This window comes from Lagopus leucura, unplaced genomic scaffold (assembly GCF_019238085.1).
Source record: "Lagopus leucura isolate 7727_CA_CO unplaced genomic scaffold, USGS_WTPT01 Super-Scaffold_100009, whole genome shotgun sequence".
Classification (NCBI taxonomy): domain Eukaryota; kingdom Metazoa; phylum Chordata; class Aves; order Galliformes; family Phasianidae; genus Lagopus; species Lagopus leucura.
In genome coordinates, this window is record NW_024962266.1 from 8298716 (window position 1) to 8314222 (window position 15507).

Sequence of the window (15507 nt, forward strand, 5' to 3'; positions counted from 1 at the left end):
TAGTGCAGTCATGAAGGTACGCGGGATAAAAGCAAAAAATAAAAAGCACTCGGGCTGTAATTTTTCATTTTGACTTCAAAGTTGTTTACCAAAGTGTTTCCTAGAAACTAGTACCTGAACCAAAAACCTGTCACGCTTAGCAGCTTCACTGACAACCTAAGCCTAAAAAGTGCACCATGCCCTCCCTTCATCTCTTACTTATCTTGATGCCTGGAACAGCCACTTGTAGCAATGGAGCTTAAAATGCAGCCAGGATGACCCACGCTGCTCCCTGTTTGTTGCTGAGATTCTAAGCAAGACATTAAAAAAGGAGAGAGCAGCAAGTTTAAAATAAGCTGCTGAAAAACCCTAAAGGAAAATTGTGTTCAGATGCTGCAGATGATGACTCTTTTCCAGATATTTATCTGACTGCCTGCGCTGTGATATCCACATGCCCTGAAATAACGCACTTCCCATCGTAATATTTTACAGGTTTGCCAAGGTGAGGCTGGAAGTCTCTTGGTGCAGCAGAGAAACCTGAGCCTTAAGTTGCAAGGGCAGCTTTCTTGTCTGGCACCTTCAGATAGGCTTGGATTTAGTGAGAAGATAAATACATAGCAACTCCTGGAGTTGTAATACATTTTGAGAAAGCAGCACAAGCAGGCACCCCAACAGTGAGGTGGCCATGTCACACTGATCTGGTATGGTTTTGTCATCTCTTTGTGCAATCTGTTTTCCCATTGTACTGTTTTACGTCTCAATTTGTTTTCTGTGCCTTCAAAGAACTGCATATTTATTTAGGTTGGTAAGTATGAGTAATCTGTTCCACTTTCTCTGATATGAAGTTAGTTACCTCGGTTCTTAAACTGCAGTGTGACAAACCCTTGTCATAGGTGCATTTAGATACTGCGAGAATAATGAATGCTGTTTTTGCAAGTCGATAAGGTGGATTTTTTTTGTTCACAAGATGTGTGCATTTTTTAGTATCTGCAAGGTCATGAATTGATCATTTGATTATGCAGAATGAACGTGTGCAGCATGTGTCACCTGTATGTTATTAAGTTGTGAGTGTCTGAGAGAGATGCTAACTTCAACATTTCAGAATACTTCTTGTGTTAAAATGCAAATGTATGATAATACAGAGTGCACTGACTGTTATATTGACCAATGAACTGAAGTAGAAAGTGACTTCTTGAGGCCTCCAGGATCACATAGCCTGTCCTAGTTATGGGGAGAAGAACGCAAACTTTTTCTGTTAAATATGACTTACTCTTTCTGTTCAAAAACCCTCAGGGGAAGAATAGCATCCTAAGGTATAGTCTGGAGTTTTAAGGCAGATTGCTGGTGTTTAAACTGATTTGTCTCACACCACTACCTTGGGAGCACTAGGTTTTTTTTCCCTTACTTGCATGCTGGGTTTCAAAGGGTACCGTCTTTCTGTTGTTTATGTCAAGCTGTTATCTGCTTAGCCTTTATGCTGCCTGTGGTCTTTACCAGGCGTGAGGAGCTGTGGTAGGTGCTGGGTTGGAGTCTCCAGAAACATGTGGGCTCCCATGGCCCTGTGACTGGTTGGGGTGTGCTCTGTGAAACAGGTTTCTGCAGCAGCCCACCACGTCCCAGAGCATCAGCACAGCTCCCTAGGTGGTGGCGAGTGTTTCAATATGCAGCATGATTTTTGAGACAGAAACACCTACCAGCAAATATGCTTTAAGGAGGTTTAAGCCAGATAGTAGACAGTGTGTCCCACTCACCTAGTAGGCTGAGATACTGTTCTAAGGTCAAAGGACATCTGAGACGTCCTGCCACCACAGTGCATCTTTGCAGCTCTGTAACATGTTGTGACAAAAGAGAGATCTTCCTCTGGGGCTTCAGAGGAAGTTCATTCAAATGTGTCTTCATTCTTTCTCACCTGTCTCTGGAGAATTACATTGGTTAGATTCACACAGAAAAGAGCTCAGTTTTGCTAGTTGTTTCTAAATATGCAAACCTATTGCAAGTGTCAGGATCAGGTATGCTGAGCAAAAGAAGACCTATTTGTGCAGGGTACACGGCAGGGTGTAGCAGTGAAATTAGACACTGACTGTGAAACTGGCATTTCTCCTCTCTTGCCAGAAAAAAATCTTGGTGTTACCAACAGGCACGAAGGGAACAAGAAGTGACTTATCTGGTGTCACTCAACATGTGAAAGCCAGATGCTGGTTGTTTTGTCTGTGTTCCATTTGTTAGCCCACAGCCTACAGTGAAACAGAGGGGAAAAAAATAGCTAGGGATACATTACTATTAGCATCTACAGAGAAGTCTTTAACTTCTTACATGTCGTTCACAAATAATTATGTCCTTTTATGATTATGCCAGTGTAATAATTATATTGCATTCAAAGCTACTTAAACTGATCTGCAAATATTTCAGTGGTAGGGAGTTTCATCAGTGTGGCTGCAGAGGCTTAATGTTCAGTCACAGCCATGTAACCACATGATTAAATCTATCCTATAGCCCATAGACAAGCAGAGTAGTATAGGCTCCCTGTAATCACACACATCTCAGAGCACTGGCTTGCTTCCTGTGCCAGGAATTTAAATTTGGATTTGTGGTGCTGTAGGCTGCGTAGACAGAGCATTGCAAGGCTCAATGTCATGCATGCTGCACTGGGCATGGTAGGGTGTAGTGTTTAATGAATTGGGCCAAGAAAATGCATATGATATACTTTAAAATGAAAGTTAGTATAAAGGCATAAGCCACCAGTAATTTTCAGTGTTTTTTATATCAGACCTGTCCTCTTTCAGCATAAGGATTGCAATGTGTCCATTTCAGTCTGAAATCATAGAAGACCCTGGAGGCTGGGTCGTTTGCTCAAGTAATCTAAAGTTGTTCCATTCTTGTCAGTGCAGTTTTGCTCTATTGTCACTTGATAATATTTTCCTTCTATGACAAAAGATCTATAAATTCTGCATTGCTGCAAGTGAGCAATGAATAATCATATTGTTTAAAACAAAAAAAAAAAGGCTTAATAAAAACACTAAGAAACCTTTATCTGCTAAGTGTAAACAAATTAGGTTTGCTTATGTATGTTGTGAGTGTATTTATATTCTCTTTTCATTGGAGTTAGAAAAGCAGTTTGAGATGAACTGTTTCTGAATATCTATACAGGCTCCACTTGTGTAGCCACACAGCACTGGTGCAGCCCTGGTGGAACAGCTCTGCTCTTTCAGTGGCGTTCTGCTGACACCTGGCAGACTCCAGGGAGGCACAAGGCTCTGTGTTTGGAGAGGCTATTGCCTTCCATGCCAACCTGATGTAACTTGTCATCCTGCTCTTGTGTAGTCTGCTCCAGCATAAAGAAGAAAGTGCCAAATTTAGGACAAATGCATCCTTTCACTGCTGCTTTTTGGGAGCTTAATGCTGTCCATAAACCCATGGTACTGAGTCAATACACCCTGATGAGCAATTAGCTGGAGCTGTCAGGCAGCCTGAGTTTATCATGGAGTGCTGGGTGTTATGTGTTGCAGCAAGGGTGCTGTTGACCTTGTGCACTACCTGCTGCAGTGTGTGATGCTGTGTGCGGTGTGCTGGGAGAGGAGACCGGCCCCAGCCTCTTGCTGTTCTGGCTCCCCTGGGGCCTCATTCCCTAATGAAGTCAGCATGAAGAAAGCTGTGACTTCGGTGGGTGCTGGACCACTGGTGCAGCTTCACTGTGCAAGGATATTTTGTTCTTTCTGTGCTATTAGAGCCAATCTTGCTGCATCACCTTTAAGGTTGAGAAATTTAGCTGTTTGATTTGAAGATTATATTTCCTCTTCCAATTATTAAACCATTCTTAAAATTATCTTGGAAACCAATTTGCAGTTGGGTCTCTGGAGCTCTAACACTGATGGTGGCACAAGGAGCCTTATGTCAAAGATGGATGTCTACCTCCTGCACAAGGCTTGAGTGGAAAATGATAATAAAACACTTTTAAGAATGCATTTCACGGTTTATCCTTAGTGTGAATTGCTTCTTACACTGTGAACTTTTTGGACTGTAGGGCCAAGTGTTTTCCTTCAAGCCTGTCCTGGGGTGCAGCCAATAAAGGTCTCGGAGGTGAGATGGCAAAGCTTCTGCTCCAAACTCCAGAGAATGTGAAAATGGAGCTCTAATGAGGACGTCTGTCCTATGACAGCTTTCTGAGCAAAACAACAAACTGGCCATACTCTCACTGAGCATGAGAAACCCTTAGGGGATGCTAATGTGGCATGTACTCACTTCCTGATTAACTGTACCTGCTGAAAAAAGCTTTTTTGTTCTGGAGATCTTATGAATTGCTCCAGTCTGAAGGATTACATTACAGAGCAGTTCATGAGTATGGCATTTCCTGGAACATATTTAAAGAAATATGGTGCAAGTGCATATATTGGCATACGGTTCTCAACCTTCCTGTTAATGAAAGATTACCAAAACCAGAAAAGCTCTACTGAGGGGGAGGGGGGGTGGGGGGTGGAAGGCAACACAAATCTAGTAATTATTTGTGATCCGTTTAATATGGAATATTTGATAATGTGCACTGTGTCAGTATAATATTCTTCACTTCTGAGTTTTGAATTTGAATTGCTGTTACACAGCTATGGATTTTCTAAGTTAGTACTGACATTAGCTCAAAGTTAAATCTAAAGAGTTTGATGCTTCTTTGCAAGGAAATGTGGAATTTTGTTAGCCTGAAGATTATCTGCAGCTCCGTAGTTACACAGTTGGAAAACGTCTTTTCCTCTCAGGTTGAATTCATTAGGCTCTGGGGCTCACCTGTGGTATAACTCCTTCAGTCACATGAGTGTATTTCCAACCTCTGGTTGTGCTACAGCCCGGTCAAACTTTGAAGATAATTATTTCTGTTGTACCATTGGGTGTATGCACATTTGTTTCCATCTTCTCTGAATGGTGGGATGCGCTTGCATTTGGATCTGCTGCCAGCTGACTTATTTCCCCATTGTGCCTTGTGGAGTCCCGAAAGGAGTGTAATTTCAAATGGTGAGTGAAGCAGAGAGGTGTGAGTTTTGTGTTATTGATCTTCAGAGATGATCACTAAATTGCAATGAAGACCTGATTAATTTGGCCTTGTTTTCTTCAAGAAAACCACCCACATTATATAATAGAAAACCACCCATAGCATTTCTACGTATGTCCAGTTAATTTCTCCCAGAAATACTTAGCTCTATAAGGGCTGCTCAGCAGTGCTTACGGTAAGCTCAGTCATGGCTCCCCTGTAATAATACAAAAGCTGTCTAAACAACAGCCAGCTGCAGGTGCACATAAAATCAGGAATATCAGCAGTTCTGAGAACCAGAGAGTGATGCTATAGGCCTGTGTGCTGTGGAAGGAGCATGGTGGATGCAGGGGTGGCAGCAGAGTGGTTGCTGCCCTGTGCTTCCCTTTTGGAAGCAGCAGCCACAAGGAGCCACATGCGTATTTTGGTCACTAGCTTTTCTTGCTAAGTGCAATTCCTAGTGGTATATTGCTAATACACTGAAACACAAATAACTTTTTCCCAAAGCTATGTTGAAGAGAATATTTTCCCCTTTTTAAACAGCTAGCTTTGAAAAGCTTTTATCCAACTTGAAGCTGAGAGAAAATTGTATAGATGCCTGATTAGGAAGAAAGTCTACAGGGAAGCAGTCTCATATTGATAACAAATGTGAGTGATTGCATAAATTTGTTGGTATTGTTGCTGGCCACTTCCTCCCTGTCACTGCACTGTGTGTTGCTAACCCTTGTTTTTGTTTGTTTGAGCTGAGCAGAAGTTGCACATTGCTGTAATTCAGTCTGATTTTCAAGCAGGTCGTTTTTGTTTCATAACTTTGCTGTGCGGCTTGAGCCTTCCCTGGCTCAGCTCTGTCCTCGCCTGTGGAAAATATGGCTATGCAGGTGCTTAGGCTGCAGCTGAGGCTGTGTCTCTCAGGTGAGAATCATGTCCCTCATTGCCTCCTTCTCATGCAAAAAAAAAATTTACTAGTCTGTGTAAGCTGGAGAAGCAGCCTGAGGAAAGGGTTGGTCACACCCTAAGCAGCCAAAGGGCACATGGTTGTTTTTCAGCCCATGACAGCAGGCCGAGAAGTGGGCGTGCAGCCCAGTGCCTGGCTGTGGGCCCTGCTGTCCTGCAGCTGTGTCTGTAGGCTGCCCCTCGGCCTGTGCCTGCCAGGGCTCCCCAGGGGCAGCTCCAGGCCCTTCTGCGTGCCCCTAGCAGGTGTTGCAGGGAAGCCTGGACTGTCCCAGCCTCTGGGGACAGTCATTCTTTGATTCAGTGCAGTAATTTAATCTCCACTGTTCTGCCTTTTTCCGGAGACTATGGCTTCTGACAGTGCAGTTGCTGCCATCTCAGTCAGGCCCCCTCGCACCTTGCTCCAGGGACAGGCAACAGACAGCCCTTCTCCCCCCACAAGCGGGGCCTTTGTGCTGTGCCATTGCTGAGCGCTGACTGGAGGCAAAACCCAAGCTGGTGTTGCTCGTGCTTAATCAGTGGTGTCACTGCTGATGGTGCTGGTAATTCCTGAGCCGTGTCTGCTAGGTAGTCTGGGAAAGTAGTGAGGGTTGGCCAGGTAGAGAAAAGGCTTGTGAGCCCCAAGGGGATAGATGCATGGCACCTCCTCCATGGCCTGAGACCAGATGGCTCCATGCTGTGTGAGCTTGGCTTCTCTTTTCCCTCCTGTGCTACTTTGCTCTGTCTTCAAATGTCGCTTCAAATGTCGTGGTTTGACTGTTGTCTGAACTCTTCTTCTCTGTGGGCAGTATTTCTGTGTTTTGTGTGACAGAGCTATTGCTTCTCAGAGCAGTGCTTCTAATTGCTGCAGGTTTTTATTACTGCTCACTGAGAGCAGAATATATGGAGCTGGAGGTCCATAGCATTGAAGTTATTGTTACAGTGCTTAGATGATGTCCACACGTACTAGTTACTGATCCTACAGATTTCACTGATGTGGTTTGTGCTGCTGCAGACAAGACAGGGAGAAGTTCTAATAGGTAGCAAAAGAGAGAAACCTTAAGTAACAGATGGGTGGACAGGATTTTCACACTCACTGTTCATATGTATGGGCACAGAAGGCACACATTCGAGGCAGTAGATTTTTGATGGGGCTGAGCACATCTTGCGTCTCTTACTTACTCCTGTGCATGCTTCTCTATGCTGAGCACCTGCATGGACAGCCCTACAGCAGCGGGGTGAGCATGAGGAGGTGCCAGGCAAGTGCTGCTGGCAAACCAGTTGTCCCATGACACTGGTTAGGGTGAATTTGGCCAGGTCAGGAGTGAAGGGGGACAGCCAGGTGGGCTGAGCTGCTCCTCTGAGCAGAGCTTGCCTTCCTGGCAGGCAGGCACTGCTGTGGTGGTAATGACTGGCCTCACGTTGTGCTCCTTGGAGTCAAAGGGCACTGCTGAACAATGTGGTAGGGGCTGCCTCTACAATTCCAGGTACAAGTGTTGCGGTTTGCATGGCAAAAAGTGGCTTGTAAACTTTTCTCCACCTCTCTGTAGTCCACCTTACAGTTACCAACAAGCTGTGGTTAGCTTACGGAATGCTGCAGTATCAGAGCTAATGGAGCTTTGCCCATAGAGCAGAAGTCCCAGGTGAGGTCAACCTGTGGGGCTGGATCTCCAGCCCTGCCTGCTGGTCTCTGTTCTTGCAGGTGGTCGTTCCTGACTTCTTCCAGCCAAGGGGAGACCTGTTCTGGTGATGCTGCTGTTCAGAGCTAGGGAGGATGGAGAAAAGGTTATCTTTCTTGTTTTTAATCTCATAGGAAGTCACGAGGCAATGTAGGTCAGTGACAGGGCAAGCTGGGGATGCGTTAGGCGCAGCTGCTGCTTGTGTCTCAGTGCATAACGCAGCATGCTGCATGGATTTTATTCTTTTGGAAGGGTGACATAAGGAGAAAGGTGCACCCTCCGAATTTAATTCCTGGTCTTTGTGTGTCAGATTGGGTGTATGCTCTTTTGGTGGGATGAAATGTTTCTTCTTTCTGGTCTCCATCCTGTACGATGAATTCATGGTGCCATCTACTGATTAGAGACGGAATTAGCGCTGAGATCGAGTCGGGAGGAGAATTTGCTGTGGGCTCAGCTTTAAGAGAACATTTAGCTCTGTGATTAAACAACAGCTGTAAAATGTGGAAAGCACCAAATACCTGGGGTTTATTATTACTATTTATTCCCTGGAAATTTCAGCACCTCTGAATCATACTGAGCACTTTGGGGCCGTGTGACTCAAGGAGATTGAACGGGAATGGTGCTTTTGAAATCTCATTCCGTGTGTGCAGAGGAGCCCCACGGATTCTTCTTTCTCCTCATGCTTAAAGGTCTTTTTACTCCTCTGCCACTCAAAATCAGAAGTAGTTTTCAAAAGACTTGGGAGCTTTTGGGAAAAATGGAAAATTGCATTTTTTGTTCATTCTTAAAAAGTAGGAGTAACAACAGAAAGATCAAGATTTCATACTTTGAATTTGTTTGTGAAACAAAAATAATTTCCCCCTTCATCTGAAATCGACACTGTTACCCAGTGTGATCACAAGGCCAATTCTGCAATTAAAAAAGCCAAACAAATGACCGGAGAGGGGGAAAGACTGGTCTCAGCTGTCTTCTCAGATGCTATTTCTGAATTTCAGTTTTCAGAAGACACCAAAAATTTTTGTCTAGAAAGTAAATAATTCACTAGTTCTGCAAGCGGAGATCATCTCTGCTCCTGCAGATCTCTCCTCCAGCTTTAACTGCTGTCTCATGCTATTAGTGTCTCATGCTGTTCTGTTCTGACTGCTCCTTCAATCTCAAACTGTCTATTTCTTGTAAAGCATTCTGCTTCTCTGCTTCCCATCCCCAAGCAGATGCATAGCATCACCAACCTGAGAAACCTGACAGTCAACCTGAGTGGAAGGCTATGGGGCTTGAGTTAGAGCACATCTTTATCCCCAGGTGGCACTTGCCTTCTGAAGCGCTCTCCATGAGGAGTAAGTAGCAGAAAGCATGTGGGAAAAAATGCAAGCAAGTAGAAACATCTTTTAAAAAAATATGAGTACTTCATTTGAATGCAAAACAGCTGAAAGGCTTAACTGAGATACATTGGCTCTGCTTCTGAAATATCTAGTTCATTTTCCTTCAGAAGAAATTCAAAATGGAGCCTAAATGCAAACTATTTTCACATGCAGCTTTAAAGCACAGCCCCTTTTCTGTTCTCTTTCTCTAAGCACAGTGATTGCCTGTAATAGCTTGCTGGTGTTCCTAAGGTTAATAGATAAAATAGATAAGAGATAATAGTGTTTCGTGTAGTAGCGCTTTAGGGAATACTGTGAATATTGAGGTAATTGGGAAGTCTGTAAGAAGGGGGGTCACTGAAGAGGAGTCAAGCTAAGATTAGAAAAGCTGAGCTGCAGAACTCGGGAATACTTGATAAAGGTCAGAACTGGAGGCCATTGGATCACTCTCTCTTGAAATACTGAGTCAAATAAAAAAAGACAAGGGCAGAACTAGAACAGTACCCTTACTTCTGACATCTAATTATTTATAGACATTGTTATTTTATTAAGATTAGACAGCAGTAGTCGAAAAGCAGTAGAGTGCCTTCTTTATATATACGGTGGATTAGTCTGTCCACCAACAGTACAATGATATGCTTAGAAATGAACGTGCTGTAATTAAACATGATACATTATAGGTTTGTTGAGAAATAATTTTGATAGTTTCCACCCCTGATTGAGCAATTAGACTCAGCTTTGTGCAGCCTGTTAGAGTCAGGTGGTAGAGAGCAATTTACAAGTTCAGAACTGGCTCAGATTGCGCTATGGATGGGCAGCCAGTGTTTATATGAAGACAGCTTGGAAGTAGGAGGCTCATAATTCGTAGTCTGGGTCAGGCTTACTAAATTCAAGCCTTTAATTAAAAACAATGCCTGATCAGTTTGATGTTAGTTAGTGTATGTTTCTAGCCCTTCAGAATGAGTTAAAATAGAATGAGATGGTTTTAAGAGTGTTGGTGATAGTGCTCTGACATCTGTACTACTTTGGTGCAGTAGATACGTGTATTTTCAGGAACGACCCTGTGAAAGGGAGATGAATTCAGTATCGTGGGTTACAGAGGGATGATTTCAAGTCTGTTAGTCATGGCAGCACGTCTGTGTGATTCTTGGAAAACAGACCTTCTCTGCCTCATGAGTGTATTAGAAAAAAATACAGAGTACTACTATGGTCGGCAAAAGCTACTGCAGTGCAGGGGCGCCTCTAACAATTTATTTAGGGCATTAGCCGGAGGTTTTAAGTCAAGAGCTGGACCTCCTTGCCAACCCATGTCATTGCAGTGCACTTCCTTTAGTTGGTAAGTCTGTTAAGACTGCTCTTTCAATTCCCAATTCTTTCACGGAGACACTGAATTCTGAACTCCAGTAGTAGCCTATAAGGTCAGCAAACGCTTCTGCTTGTACTACTAATGTTTTGGCTGTGCAGACATTTGTAACTGTATCAGTGCCAATTTATTGGATGACTTCTGAACTTTGTTGCTGTTAGTACTCTGCAAGACTCCAGACTCACAAGAGCAGCAAAGCGGAAGCGAAGCAGTGTAACATAAACTCAGACATGCTCGTTATGTTATGCACCTTCAGGCTGGTCTTCACCTCTCATGGACCCGAGGTTTACAAGGCAAAGGAATAGTTAAGAGTTGGAACAAGTCGCAAGGGGGTGAGAAAACAAAGAGGCTCATTAAACTTTATGCCTGCATCTCACCTATAAACAGCAAAGTACAGTTTTTGTTAGTGCTTTGAATTTTAATTACATGCTGCCTTGGCTAGTGCACATATAATCTCATCTTTTTCCAGCTGATATTAGAGAATGAATCTCAAGTTTAATTGAAAAGCTGCCAAAGGTTTTGGGAAAAACTGGAATGTTTGTGTGTAGGATACATGTTTGCAAACCATTGCAAAGAAAGATAGTTTCATTCTGAAGCTGGTCAGGGATGCAACTTTACTACCCACAAAGTAATTAATAGCACGTTAGTAAACATGACTGCATTCTATGTTTGCTGATGAGTCCACATGGTTCTGCGAGGAACATATTTCCTCTAGAATGTGACATCTTAACCACCAAAGAATATAAATATTGGTCTTAGTGCTTGAGCAAATCATCTCAAACAAGTGAATCACAATTTTAAAGCACCATGTTGTACTGCAGCATTATTGAATTTCTGTATAGATCAAAGCTGTGACAGATGTTCATGTTACATTGACCATGGTGATATCATTTTTTTTCAGTTGAAACAACCAGTATCCTGAGGAGCACTGCATTGAGTTCTGTGGTAAGTTCTGCTTCTTAGTTGTTCTCATTGGAAAATAATACAACACCATAATTTAAAGCTTGATCTGACTGGGGGAAAAAATAATAAAAAAAAAAAAAAAAATCAGGTTTTCTCAGAAAATGTTAGTTTTATTGAGACTTGAAGTTTGCTTTAGTTGTGTGTTGTACTCTGTAGCCAGTTTCATTGACAGCATGCTCTGCTGTTCTGGGAGTCGAAACGGCCGCATATATTAGTCCAGCAAAAGTAGTGACTGTGGACATGCTTGCTTTTCTTGTGCTTTGTTAATCTAGCCATCCCCTCCAGAATAAGGTGTTTTACTGATTCTGGGTTCCAGTGTGAGAAACGCTACTAAGGAGCAGCAGAACTCTCTGGGCATTCTGGAGCAGCAATGCCTGTTAAGTGCCTGAGCTATATGCAGATGTAGAGCTCAGAAAAAATACTGCAAAAATGAGTTGATTGCTGCTTCACTGGTATTACCCCACTTGTGCTGATTCACAGCAGTTGACAATTGAGTCTAAGATGATCTTCTTACAGTGGTTCTACATAGCCTGTCATGGTATTTAACTTCAACCAAGCTAGCTTTCTTTGGAGAAAATTGCAGTATTTCTAAAAGCAGTGTGGAAATTCAGTAAGAAGTTGGGAGTCTGGTATGCTTGTAAATAAAGTGTTTGGGTAAGAGAAGACTTTCAGGAATTGCCCTGAGTCAGGTAACTCCTTTGCGGCCTGTCTGTCTTAAAAGCAATGAGGAATCTCAGTAAGTTAATAAGCTTGCAAGTAATCAGATTTTCCACACGCAGTCATGTCCTGTAAGTGCAATAGAGTGTATTAATAGTACTCCAATGTAACATTTTCCAAGTGTTTTGTAGTACTGCTGGTTGGGTCATGTACTTCTAACAAGCGTTAACATTCCTCGGGGAAGACTTAGAGTTTGAAGTGCCTTATTCTGCCATAAAATGAGGAATAATCAAATCTGTGAAGAAGAGGCCACTGTGAGGTTGGCAGGAATATGTGTCACTTGTGTATTATATAGTAGGCATTTCCTCTTTTCCTTCAATGAGTTGGAGGAAACCACTGTGAAGTATTTGTATTGTATGCACAAAGAAGAATATAACATAAAGCATTCATGTTTCTTGCTTAATTGCCATTTGCCTGTAGTGTATTCTGGAACAGCATAAGGCTGGAATCGCTGCTCTTACACCAAAATCTTTACCAGGTTCAGACTACAGCTGCCCACTGTCTACACTTTATGATAGCATGCTGTGATGGTGCTCTGCTGGCGGGCAGCAGGTTTCCATGGCAAGAACGTGGTTGGAGAAACAGAATTCTTCACAACACCTTTTCAGGTATTTTCTGATACCCTGTTTTCACAGTTATTAATGAAAAAGAAACTACCAAGCAAGAATGCAATCTATGACTTTCTGTTGTGCCATTTGTTAACATCGTGCCACTTTATTTGGTAATTGCATTAGTACACGCCAGGTACGAGTTCATCAGAGTGCTGCAAGGGCTGGGAGCTCCTTGGAGCTGCAGGGCCTCCTGGGGGGGAGACATCAGGTTAGGGATGGCAGCTGGGCTCTGTTACACCTCCTGCACAAGCATACAACCCTGTGCATGGGCGGAGGATGAACTGGGAGCACTAAGCCATGGGAAGGGTCCAGTGCTGAGGGGAATGGAAGTGTTGCAGGCACCACCTAACTGATGTTGCATCAAACCTCAAGTGGTGATCTATACAGTCATTTTTGGTCATCCCTAGTAGGTCACTGATGATACAGAGTACCCAGTTATACTTTCTATTTATTTATTTGAAATGCTTTGAAGAGTATTTTTAAATTAAACCTCATTTCTTCTATTTTTCTTTGCACTGGAATTACTGTGTGCCATTGTTCTAAAACTTGAATGTTGCATACAAGATATTTGTGCTCTTGTAAATTCTGCAGACATTTTCTTGGCTTCTCAATATTCCATTGATGCAACTCTTCATTTAAAAAAGAAAGGTTCTTGCCAACTTACATGAAGTCTGCTTTGGCCTATACCTCCACACAGCTACAAGCAGCAACACAACCACACTATCCCCATCCAGAAGTAGGACTTAGTCTAAATGCACAGAGTGCTCAAAGCTCAGATTTCTCTCTCAGTAGCAAGCCACTAAACATAATGAATTATTTTTATCTTCATGAGTGGTAGCTCTTCATAGTGGCCACAGTTCAAAAATATCACATCCAGGAAGCTTAAGCACTTAAGACCCAATTTCCTTCTCGGGTATGGAGGGTAGAGAGGGTATGGCTAGGTCATTGCTGCACTCACAGTGTAACTGTGTAAGAGTTGGCATTGAACAGACTGGGTAGGCTGACATGAGCAGCCTCGTTTGGGCTTCACAGAGCCTCAAGTAGTCTAACTGCTTTGTCTGTTCCCTGTATTTCAGATGAGTTTTTAATGTAGTTGGCCATGTTGACATTAATAAAGCATGCAGAGAGTGGGTCTGGAGGAGATGTGTGCACATAGAGCTGCATCTTCCCCTCCAGACAGCAAGTCTCCTGCTCCTAGTGGCCTCTGCTGTGAAACATGTGTTTCTGTCAGGGGGCTGCATTCATGGGAAGATGTCTTTTAGAGAAGATGTGTATGTGGCCGTTAGCTCTGGAAGGGTGCAGAACAGCCCTGAAACGAGGTCGAGAGCTTCACAAGAGGAGCAGCTGGTGACAGGGGAGATTTTCACAAGAATGGGAGAAAGGTGGTGGGCAGGTAGAGCAGTGCTAATTACATCAAGTGCTTGGGGAGATCATGCAGTACAGTGCTAGTTGGACTGGCAGTCAAACATTTAGGTGGAGAATAACACAGCTGAAAAATTTAAGAAATAACTTCTCCTGCCCCCAAAATGTTGGTACAATTCTGTAAGGTAGGAAGAGAGTAAGGAATCAAAGGAAAGTAATTTCTTTGCTATCTAGTCACATCCTCCCACCACAGAATCACTGCAGGATCTTGTGCCTGCTTGCTTGCCACAGAAATAATTTCTGCACCTAATTATGTTGAGGCTTCCTACTATCACTTATTCCGCACCTCAAAGCCTTAGCTTTTCAAATAAATTCTTTGTTCCACCCCTGTCTCTGCTTTGGCTTAGCCAAATTTGGAATCAGTTTGCCAGTCACCATCTTCTTCCATTTTAGAAAAGTCAGGTTATTTGGCAGTAACTGCTAAGGGGTCGAACTTAAGCCAGTCATCTTGACACTGGATGTTCCTTTAGTGTGGAGGATACTTTCTTAGTGTGGAGTTCAGGCTGTGTTTTGGCTTATGCTGTTTCCTTTCAGAATGATCACTTTCCAATGTTAATTTAATTTCACAGAAGGCATATGCTTCACATCTGAGCACCGTGCTGGGACTGCAGTGCAGGCTGGAGGTGTGTGTGCCGAGGCCATTCCAGCTGCCCATGCCTGTAGAAGGGTGCAGCACTGACTCGGGCTCCTGAGCTGGAACTGGGGCTCCTTCATCCCCTCAGTAAGTCAAACTCATCACAACTTGATTCCAAGCACTCCTATGTGAAAGAGCCTTTCAGCTGATGTCAGTAGCATTTCTGGTCTCTTTCCCATTCCCCTTTATCCTTGTGCTGTCTCCAGAGAACATAATCAAGCATGGGAGCTTGTAACAGTCAGGGCTGTGAGATTATGTAGCATCAAGCACGGCCTTGAGGAGTCACATTTGCTGACATTAAGTTGACTACAGCTTTATGGTCATTTTACACATGACAGCATGTCAGCTGTGTAAACCTCCCAGGAACAAGAGATTGCCTATGACTAGCTGCCATGAAATTGAAATGATTTGTCTGTGTCTGCGTGGAGTGGAAAATGTGGCAATTGTTTGCTAATCTTCTCAATTTCTCAAGCTTGTTTTCTAATCCAGTGTAATTTTGTAGTGAAGACAAAGCATTTATATGGTTCACAATGCAGGTGTGTGCCAACTCCTCCCCACTCCATCAGTTCGTTCCTCAGCCTGCCATCAGATTTAATGGGCTTCAACTTAAAGCAACCAGACCATGTTGTTTTTTTCCTAACTTCAGAAAAATTTATATCAAGGGAAATCTGTGCCACTGTGGAGAGAAATGTTACTCAGGGTCACTTCAGGTAAAAGTAGGTGAGCCCTGACCAACTGGATTTCCACAGACGTGTTGTGGAATAAGGGACTAGTTAGCGTAGCAGAGGTATGGTCTGAGCTGATGGATTCCTGTGCTTTTGGTGTAAATGTGTAGGT